Here is a 10,098-nt window from a genome sequence, read left to right as displayed (position 1 = left end):
GATAGCACAGAAAATATTTCTTGTACTAATTGAAGTTACCATCTAACAATAATTTTCGATATCTGAATAGGTCAAATATTTATAAGATAATATTTAAAAACCTATGCATATGGTTACCGCATAATTCATCTCTTTGATCCTGAATGCTCTAGGACGGTCTAGGGTTAAATTGTCAACTCTGAAGGATTATCCATATTGTATTCCAATCGTTCAAATCCATCACATAGATTATCTTGATCAAGATTTTACTAAATTGAAATATAGTGATACATCAACTCCTATAATCTGGAGGGGTCAATTTCATTTTGATCTATACACAGACTTCGCAAGTACTTGATTGTATCCAGTAGCCTTCTGTCATTATATTAGAAATATAGATAGTTTGGCACCAAAGTACAGTGAGTTGCTTATAAGTCACTATGGTGATCTCAGGTCTGAGAAATACTTATGTCCATACATTTTGCGAACTGCTTTTGACAGCATAGCGCTCAGCAGGTGAGTCACTTGTTCAGTAATGATGTACTCCTACATCTCATCTGTATGCCATACCAGTGTCTCCATACTTCTTGATTAAGAGGATAATCAATCTATATAGCACACAACAATCTTCACTCGATAAACATCATCGTCCTTTAATGACGTATCATTTGATTGTGAACTTATTTAAGAACCATATGATAAATTCTCTTTTATTGATTACTTTATAGTTTTAAAGACTTCATTACAACACAAGAGTTCTCACAAGGAAGATATAATTTTATGATGAATGATGCCAAAATAATTTTTATTTATTGATTAATAATTCATAAGCATATTATAAAATGAGCACAATCATCCATACGATTGGCTTTAAGACACATTTCCTAACACTTCTCCCATCCACCACCTTCTTTTCTCCATGCCAAGTTTTCTCATCGCAAAAGCTATTTGTGCGTGAGACATACCCCAGGAAAAGCCTCTAGTTGTCTCCCATAATGGAAAAGGATAACTTAGTTTTAATTCAAATTCAAAGAGATTTGAATTTGAAACCCTAATCCCTCATCCTTATCCACTCTTGTTGACCACCTTATGAAGGTGTTTAATTTGTGCGACAATAAGGGAATTGATCCTATATTTTTTTCCATGCCCCACACCTCTTATTCAGTCCTTCTTAGGATAGAAATGAAACTAGATGAGATCTGGTTGAGTTAGAATTCAAAAGAGTTTGAACTCAAACATAATTGAGTCCTAGTCCTATCCTACCTTCTCTTGATCGGTAAGCATATAAAAGGGTTGTTTTTGCATGCTGAAAAAGGAAAGAGATTCACCATGAGATACTAGAGAGAAAGGGGGCTGAACATTAGCTTTGAGGGCATGAGGATTTGGGGTGGGCGGCTAAGTTGTTGGCATGAGAATTAGAGGAGAATTGTCTCCTCTTGGGTGCGAGTTCTAACCCTAAGTGTTGGGATTTTTGGGAGAGAGAAACCAGATCAGAGAAAAGGTGTTTCTTTGATTTTCTTCCACCACATACATCCTCCATTGATCCATCTTCGACATTGAAAGGGTTCGAGTTGATCAAAGAAGGAGAATCAGATCAACAGTCTAGAAGCCTTTTATGCGAGCTAGTACTCTCATGAAGGCTGATCGGTCCGAAGACTTCACGTGGATGATTTGTAGAGGCTGGACATCCTGTGCAGATGCAAGTGACCAGCAGAGCCTTAGATCCACATGATCAATGACGGTATTCATCGACCCACATAAAGATAATATGTTCTGAACTCATTACATCAGACTAGATCAGATCTAACGGTTGGATCTGATCTAGGATATTGATGTGATTGATGTAAGTTTTGATTAATTTTATATTTTAAATACATATTAATCATGTTATAGATCCTGGATAAGTAGTCTAGATTAGATCTCATGTATGTTAGTTAGATTAAATAATTTAATCTAATACTTCTGCTATCAAAAATTTTAAAAATACATGCGTAGTACTGTCTAGTTTTCTTTCAATTGGTATTAGAGCCTATGTTGCATGACATGATTTTTTATGCTCTTAAGATCTGAAATTAATTTTATTAAATTTGATATTTGATGTTTAAGATCTGAAATTAGTTATAGATCGGATCGCACAAACTGAAATAAGGTTATCCTGCTGTAAGGTTTACTCCTTACAGCGAAAAAATTATCTTAGTTTGTGTTGATCTTGATAAAATCTTATTTTAATTCAAGTATATGATATTTATAATCTAATTTGATTAGATCTGGTATGGTTTAGATTTGATCTAAAATAATTTATGATTTATTTTATTATTATTTTTTCAAAATTAATTTGATTTGAAAAATGTTACAATTGTTGCGGTTCGCTTGTTCAGTCGACTCAATTTTGTTTGAGTCGACTCAGAACTTTGGTTAGTCAGCTTAATTTCTGCTAAATTGACTCAATAAAATAGGCTAAAAATATGATTTATTATTCATCAATAGTGAGTCGACTTAGTCTCGAAACTTAGTCGACCCACTGTAATGAGTCGGCTCAATTCAGGAGTGAGCCGACTCAAGTTTCAGATTTAAATAATCATACATGAAATTAATTATAAAATATTTTAAAAAAATTAAAACTATTTTTAAATATTGAATCCCAATCTATGTCCGCTCTAAACTTAATTGAGAATTAAGTTGAACCAATTAGATCTAGAATTGTGAATTAAAGATCTAATGTCATTTTACATAAAACTTGAGGTGATGGGTTTATGGTTTAATTTGATCAGATCCTCTTAATTGAGTTAGACCTTAAGATTAGAATCAAAGATTAAATAGACTTAAAAAAAATTAGATTAAATTAGAATTTTTTAGAGTCAATACAATAGTTATAATTGGTCGAGTCTATGTCTTTGATTAGATTCAAATAGACTTTGATCTCTAGCTCAGCAGTCGAATCCAAATCTATAAGTTGTCAAGTTGAAACTAATTAACTAATTGATGTCTAAGATAAGTTTGACAGTCTTGATCGATAGTCATTAACTGAAAGCTACTCGCATAGATTGAATCTATGATAAATTAATGACATATCCATTCCATCGATCTCACTTACCTGATCAATATGGTGAATCATATTTTGATTAGATCGTTTAATGATTAGAGATTGATCTATGCTAACTAAAAAATCAGTTCGATTGATTTAGGTACCTCTAGTTCGACTTGTCTTAGTCTTTTTCATGACTTGATGAAGTCAGTGGAAGGATTGATGACTTGTCAGTTGGATCGACTTATTTCTAGTCCACCCTGATCTGACTCGATGAAGTCAATGGAGGATTATGATTAGCTGGTTTATGTCTTTAATTTTTTTAAATTATATTAACCAAATCTTTTAAATTATTAAGTTCATAAAAATGAGCTGGTTATGGGGATAACTAGATCATAGCCTTCCATTAAGGTGAATGGTAATGAGTTCATTATTTCAATTGACATTGGAGGTGCCTTACGCTTGGTATTTCTCTGAATGATAAAATTATCATTCATTATATGATGACTTTGCTGTACTATCTGATGAATTGTTGGATTAGCCGAGCCATACTCGGACTTGATTATTTATTAGTTAGAATCACTGAGTTGATTTATGTTAATGGTTGGATCAAACTGAGACTTTCAGTGGAGGCTCTTAGCCTATTGAAATGAAACCTGGACGAAACTGATTACTAAAAATTATTTAAAAAAATAATTGGTTGAGAACCTATTCATAGATGCACATAGATTGCTCGAGCCATACTCAGGCCCGTATGCAGTCTGTGTGGATTCTAATACCACTAAAAAATTAAGATAATTCTTCGAATTGGAGGTAGAGGCTATCAGTTCGTAAAAATAATGAGAGAACCTTTAGACTAAAGTTTAAGTCTTTAGGCTTAAAATTCATATACTAATTAGGCTTTTAAATTTTTTTTTATGCAGTTATGGCTAGTAAGTTGTCGCTCCACACACTGTTTGATAGTGATGAGCTTATTGAACCTAATTTCAATTGCTAGTATCAGAAGTTGAATATTGATCTTGAGCCCAAACTAGGTGAGAAGTGATGAGCTTATGGAACCTAATTTCAATTGCCAGTATCAGAAGTTGAATATTGATCTTGAGCGCAAACTAGATGAGAAGTCTAAGTCTGAACCGAGTCAGACAAACTTTGACCCAAATAGGCCAAAGGAAAACGAGCAATCAGTTGCTGATCAAGGTGTTTATATGATAACATCTTGTAATTTCTCTATATGTGATACTGTTATCTAGGTATTTGATATCAAAAGTCCAGTTCACACTTGCAATTCATTGCAAAGACTTCAAATTGATAAAAAATTTGAGAACGGCGACAGATTTCTGAATATTGGAGATGGAAGTCAAGTTCTAATCTTAGCTTTGAAAATTGTCGAGCTTGTTTTCAACTTTAATAGTCTCATTTTGAGTGATTGTCACTATTGTCTGTCTTTCTTGATGAATGTAATCTCTATTGATCTTTTGACCAAAGATGGTTATAGTTTATCAATAAATAATGATTATTATAATATTATTATGAATGATGTTACAATAATACAAGGATAATTAAGAAATGATATTTATATTCTGTCATAGTCTATTAGTGTAATGTATATTTCCAATAAACATCCTAAGTTAGATAATATCATGGATGCCTACCAATAAGAACAAGATAAATAGGTTAGCTCAGGAGGGATTTCTGAATATTAATGATTGTGAAACATTACCGACCTGTGAACTTATTTTCTTGAAAAGATGACTAAATCACCTTTTTCTCGAAAAAGTAAAAGAGCCAGTGATGTTCTAGATCTAATACATACTAAGGTATGCGGACCCATGAATACAAGTATCAGAAATGCAAATCACTATTTCATTATATTTATAGATGACCTATCTAGGTATGGATATATCTACTTAATGAAATATAAGTCTGAATCATTTGAAATGTTCAAACGATTCTGTAATGAAGTAGAGAAACAAACTAGAAAGAGTATTAAAATTCTTCGATTTGATCGAGAAGATGAATACCTTTTCAGTGAATTTCTGACATATCTAGGAGAGAATAGGATTCTCTCACAATGAATTTCTCTAGTGATACCACAGCATAATGGTATCTCAGAAAGGAGGAATCAAACTCTATTGGATATGGTTTGGTCCATGATGGGGTTTGTAAGTTTACCAATCTCTTTTTGGGGATATGCACTTGAGACGCCTATTTTGTACTCAATAATATTTTGAGTAAGTTAGTTAGTGAAACATCATATGAGATATGGTTAGGGCATAGGCCAAACCTCTTTTACCTTAAGGTTGGGGATGTCCGGCTTATGTCAAACGATTACAGACCGACAAGCTCAGACCTAGATCCGATAAGTGTTATTTTGTAGGATATCCCAAGAAAATGAGGAGATATTACTTCTATCTTGCTGATGAACAAAAGATGTTCGTCAGCCTTAAGGTAGTCTTTTTGAAAAAGAAGTTTCTTAGGAAAGAAACTAATGCCTCTAAGGTTGAATTTGATGATGTTTGACAAGTAGATGAACCGACACCAGTGACTGAGCCTGAATCGAATTTGATTAGATCAAACCTGAAGCCTAATGTAGAACCATCCTTAAGGCGATCCGGTAGAATACCGCATCAATCAGATAGATACTATGGTTTTTTGATCTGGAATGGTGATCCTATTGAGCTCGATGAGAATGATGAGGATTCGGTTATCTATATGGATAAGATGCAGAGATCCGAGTCCGATAAGTGGTTTGAAGCCATGAAGTCCAAAATAGAGGCCATGAAGGTCAATCATGTATGGACATTAGTTGACCCACCTGAAGAGGTAAAATTCATTGGATGTAAGTGAGTCTTCAAGAGGAAGAGGGGTGCAGATGAAAAGTGGAGACCTATAAAGCCTGTCTGGTTGTCAAGGGATATCATCAGCATTATGGTATTGACTATGATAAGATATTTTCTTCTGTGGTAATGCTGAAATCTATTCGAATTATGCTTGTGATAGCGGCACATCTGGACTATGAAATCTGGCAAATGGATATGAAAATAACTTTTCTGAATGGAGAGCTAGAAGAAGAGATATATATGATACAATTTGAAGGTTTCACATCCATAGATGAGTCTAAGATGTACAAGCTATAGAGATCCATTTACAAATTGAAGCAGACAAGTAGAAGTTGGAACATGCATTTTGATAAGGTGATCAGAATGTATGGCTTCATTAAGAACGGAGAAGAACCTGCATCTATAAAGGGGCAAACGATTCTGTAGTTGTATTTTTTATTTTGTATGTGGATGATATTCTCTTAATCAGGAATGACATCTCTGCATTACGGGGAATAAAGATTTGATTATTATCTCATTCTCCATGAAGGACTTGAGAGAAGCATCCTATATCCTTGGGATGAAGATCTATAGAGATAGATCGAAGAGCTTGCTTAGGTTATCTTAGTCTATGTACATAGATACCGTGCTGAACCGATTCATCATGAAGAATTTTAAAAAAAGCTATTGATATGGTCGCGATGTTGTTGTTAGGACACTGTGATTATCAATCTAATTTGACTTCAATAAAAATTAAAAATACGTAGAGAGTAGCGAGTCAGGTCGAATCCACAGAGAAGGTAGGATTTTGATTTGAAATCTTTGATTTTATAAAAAAAATAAAATTTTGAAGAAAGCAATTTAAGTCAGAAAATAGAAATTAAAAATGTAAAAAATAAATCGGATACTAAAATCTACTATTTAGATCTTAGTTTCTACTTGCAATAAAAATAAATAATAAGAATTTAAAGTGCATAAAATAAATTGGTACTAAGATTTACTAACTAGATCCTAGCATCTAATTGCAAAATAAAAGACAAAATTTAAGAGTGCAAGAAAATAAATTTTACACTAATTGAAAGTGAAATTCAAGTACAAAAAATTTAAAAAGATAATAAAATAAAATAAAATGTAACAAAGATCTAGTGATCAGGCAGACTCGTCAGGAAGATGGTTGACGATCTCTCATCTTCTTTTCTGATCTTCGATGGTGTAGGAAGATGGTTGACGATCTCTCCTTCTTCTTTCGTACTCTGTAGAGCGAACTGGCTTTTTTCTTTTTTGATCTATCTTCGAGATGTGTAGGCTGGAGATAAAAGCTCTTCTAACCTCTTAGAAGTCTTGCATCTGCTTGCTGCCCTTCTCTATGTCTCTCCCACTCTTGGATATTTTTTCTTGTATGCTGACCCTTTATATAGGCTTTAAGGGAAAGGAGATTCTCTATTTTACCGATATGGGATCAAAGAACATATTCCGTGGAGAAGATTAATTCCATTCGAATTCAATGTTCAATCTCACTAAAACTCTCTTGAAACCCGCTCCTCACTGTGTTTTACGTTCCTACCAAAGTTCTGCTTAAATCACCTCACATTCAAATCTGTCTACTTGTGCACACCCACGTGAAACCAGCATGCCTTATTCCGATTTCACTGTGAGCTCCACGCACCCGTGCCACTTGAACTGAACGCGCCAGCCCCACTGTTGCGTACCCGTGCGCTGTGAAGACCCACTTGAAACCAGTGCACCAAATCCCACACGCCAGGTCATTTGAATCTTCTCCAAGCTGCTTGGTCCCGCCACTATGAGCTTACTTCAAACCACTCCCACTGTTCTCTGTGAGCCAAGCCTCCTATTGCATTCACTTCACCATGAGACCGTCTATAATTAATGCTCTTGCTTTTTTTTTTTTTTCTTATATATATATTTTTTATCCATTGGATCCTAACATCAATATAATTTTATGTATTGTACATATGACAGGCTCAAATTTAGACTCAAGCTTTATCTGCATGTATTATTGTTTGTTGGTTTGCGATGACGTCTTCATATTTAATTATTTTTGAAAAAAATATAAAAAGTATCAAATTCAAAATAATAAAAATTAAACATCAAAGATTTTAATACTTTTATAACATATTTGATGCACTGATCACACCCCCAACTTAAACTTTGCTCGTCTTCGAGTAAAGAAAAAATTTAGAATTAAGTATCATTTAACTTAAAGTTTCGAATTTTACCAAACAATTTTAAAAAGAGCCACTGATGTTAGTAGAACGTGAGTGAGGCATGTCATTGGAGTATTAATATAATCAATATGAGAATTAAGCTAAGAATATTAAACTTTTTCTGAACTTTTTTCAATTACCCTACTTTATCTCTAAATTATTTAACTTTTATATGGACAAGTATATTGTCACTTTCGTCTTTCATTTATTGAATATATATATATATATATATATATATATATATATTTTTTTATTTTTTTAATGTTGTACTGCTATTGAGTGTCTTAACCCTTAAGCTTTCTGTTTGACCATGTAGCGGTGTTTCAGCCAATATTTCAAATCAGATGGCTTTAGGACACTAGGTATAGAAGACCCCTCGGACTTACTTGCTCGAATCAAACAGACTACGAGTTAAAATTAGCTTTATAACAAAGCTTCTTTGTCCTTCATATCTTTTGATACGAAACTCAATGTTGCTTAGGCAAAGAGACCCGGTAACTTAGTATGAAGTACTTGATGCTGGTAGAAAAAATATTTATGTTTAAATTTAACTTTTATTGAGTTTTCTTAATACTTGATCTCTCAATATCTTACAAACTTTTTGATCTATATACAATTTTCTTTTAAAAATGCTTGGTTTAACTCGATTCTTAAGTGTAATCAGGTACTTAAATGCTAAATACTTAACTTACTTGAAGATTTTAGAAATTTAAAAATTTTTATTAATTTAAAAATTTTTATTATTCTCCTCAATTTAATTGATATTGTCCTCAATGGAGTAAAAAAAATGAAGAATGCATACAAAAAGAAAGGAAAAGGAGAGATGTCACCTGATCCAGAAGTCTTTTCAAAATTAGTTCTCCCTCCAACTTAGCCAATATTATCTTCAAATTCTTATAAAAGATACGAAGCAAGACTCGATTAATCTAAACAAAATATAAAAATAATAAAAAATAAAAGAAAAAATAAAACTGGGTTGCCTCTCAAGAAATGCAAAATTTAACGTCTTCAGCCAGACCATACCGATCCTCTCACCTATCCCGTGTCAAATATTGGATTGATAAATTTCATAATTTTGGATTGCAAATCTCAAGAAGATGGCCTATGATAAATTTTAATATTTCATTACCAATCTTCAGAAAGTATTGCACATCCTCGTTCTTAATCAGTGTCATCTTTCTAATTTTAAAACGATAATTTACAAATCCATTCACATGTTTGATAAGAATTTCTCCTATTTGTTCTTCTAAAATGCTCATGAATTGAATTTTTAGATTAGGAGTTGAGTTTGAAGCAATGGATGCTGGAAGGGTATGATTTGATTCTAAACATGGATACTCAGATATGATCCAAGGCGATTTCAGTTCTGGAGGAGGTGATGATTCTAAAGTGAAAGAACCGACTTCTAAGACTGAAGAAAATGGGACTCTTAGTGGATATATCTCGAGTAACTCATCTACTCTCTTCTTTTCTTTATTTAGATCAGTATCAGTACTGGGCTCAGATTCTTCTATTGGGTTAGTCTCAGTTCTAATCTCCTCTTCTAAATTTTTTTTTGGCTAGCATCAATACTAGCCTCTTTCACCTGATCTTGGTATGGGTCCTTAAGAAACCTATCACTTCTAAGCTTAGAGATTACTTTGTAATTTTCAAATTGAGGATTCTTAGGTGGGACATTAAATTGATGACTAGATTCAGGTGGTTGGTGGGTTGTTTTTGAAATTCGATATTGGTTTATTTGACAATTGACTTAGTTCTCTCCTCATGGAAGACTCAGCTAATTGACTTATTTATGCTTCTAGCCTGACGAGAGATTACTGTTGGGTCATAATCATTTATTGAAGTTGGCTAAATCTATCATCGGCTAGATTGATCTGTTGAGGAGGTGGGTATAACGGCTAATTGTAATAAGATGGCTGGATAGGCTGACTAGGTTGACCTCTATTATAGCCATAGTTTTGGTAATGAGGTCTATCTTGAAAGTTCTGCATAGAAGAAATTTGGGTCTGAGCCTGAGTCTGCAGGGTCTTCAAGAAAAATTAGGATGGTT

The sequence above is a fragment of the Elaeis guineensis genome, chromosome 11, assembly GCF_000442705.2.
Source record: "Elaeis guineensis isolate ETL-2024a chromosome 11, EG11, whole genome shotgun sequence".
Classification (NCBI taxonomy): Eukaryota; Viridiplantae; Streptophyta; class Magnoliopsida; order Arecales; family Arecaceae; genus Elaeis; species Elaeis guineensis.
This window is presented reverse-complemented; position numbering follows the sequence as displayed.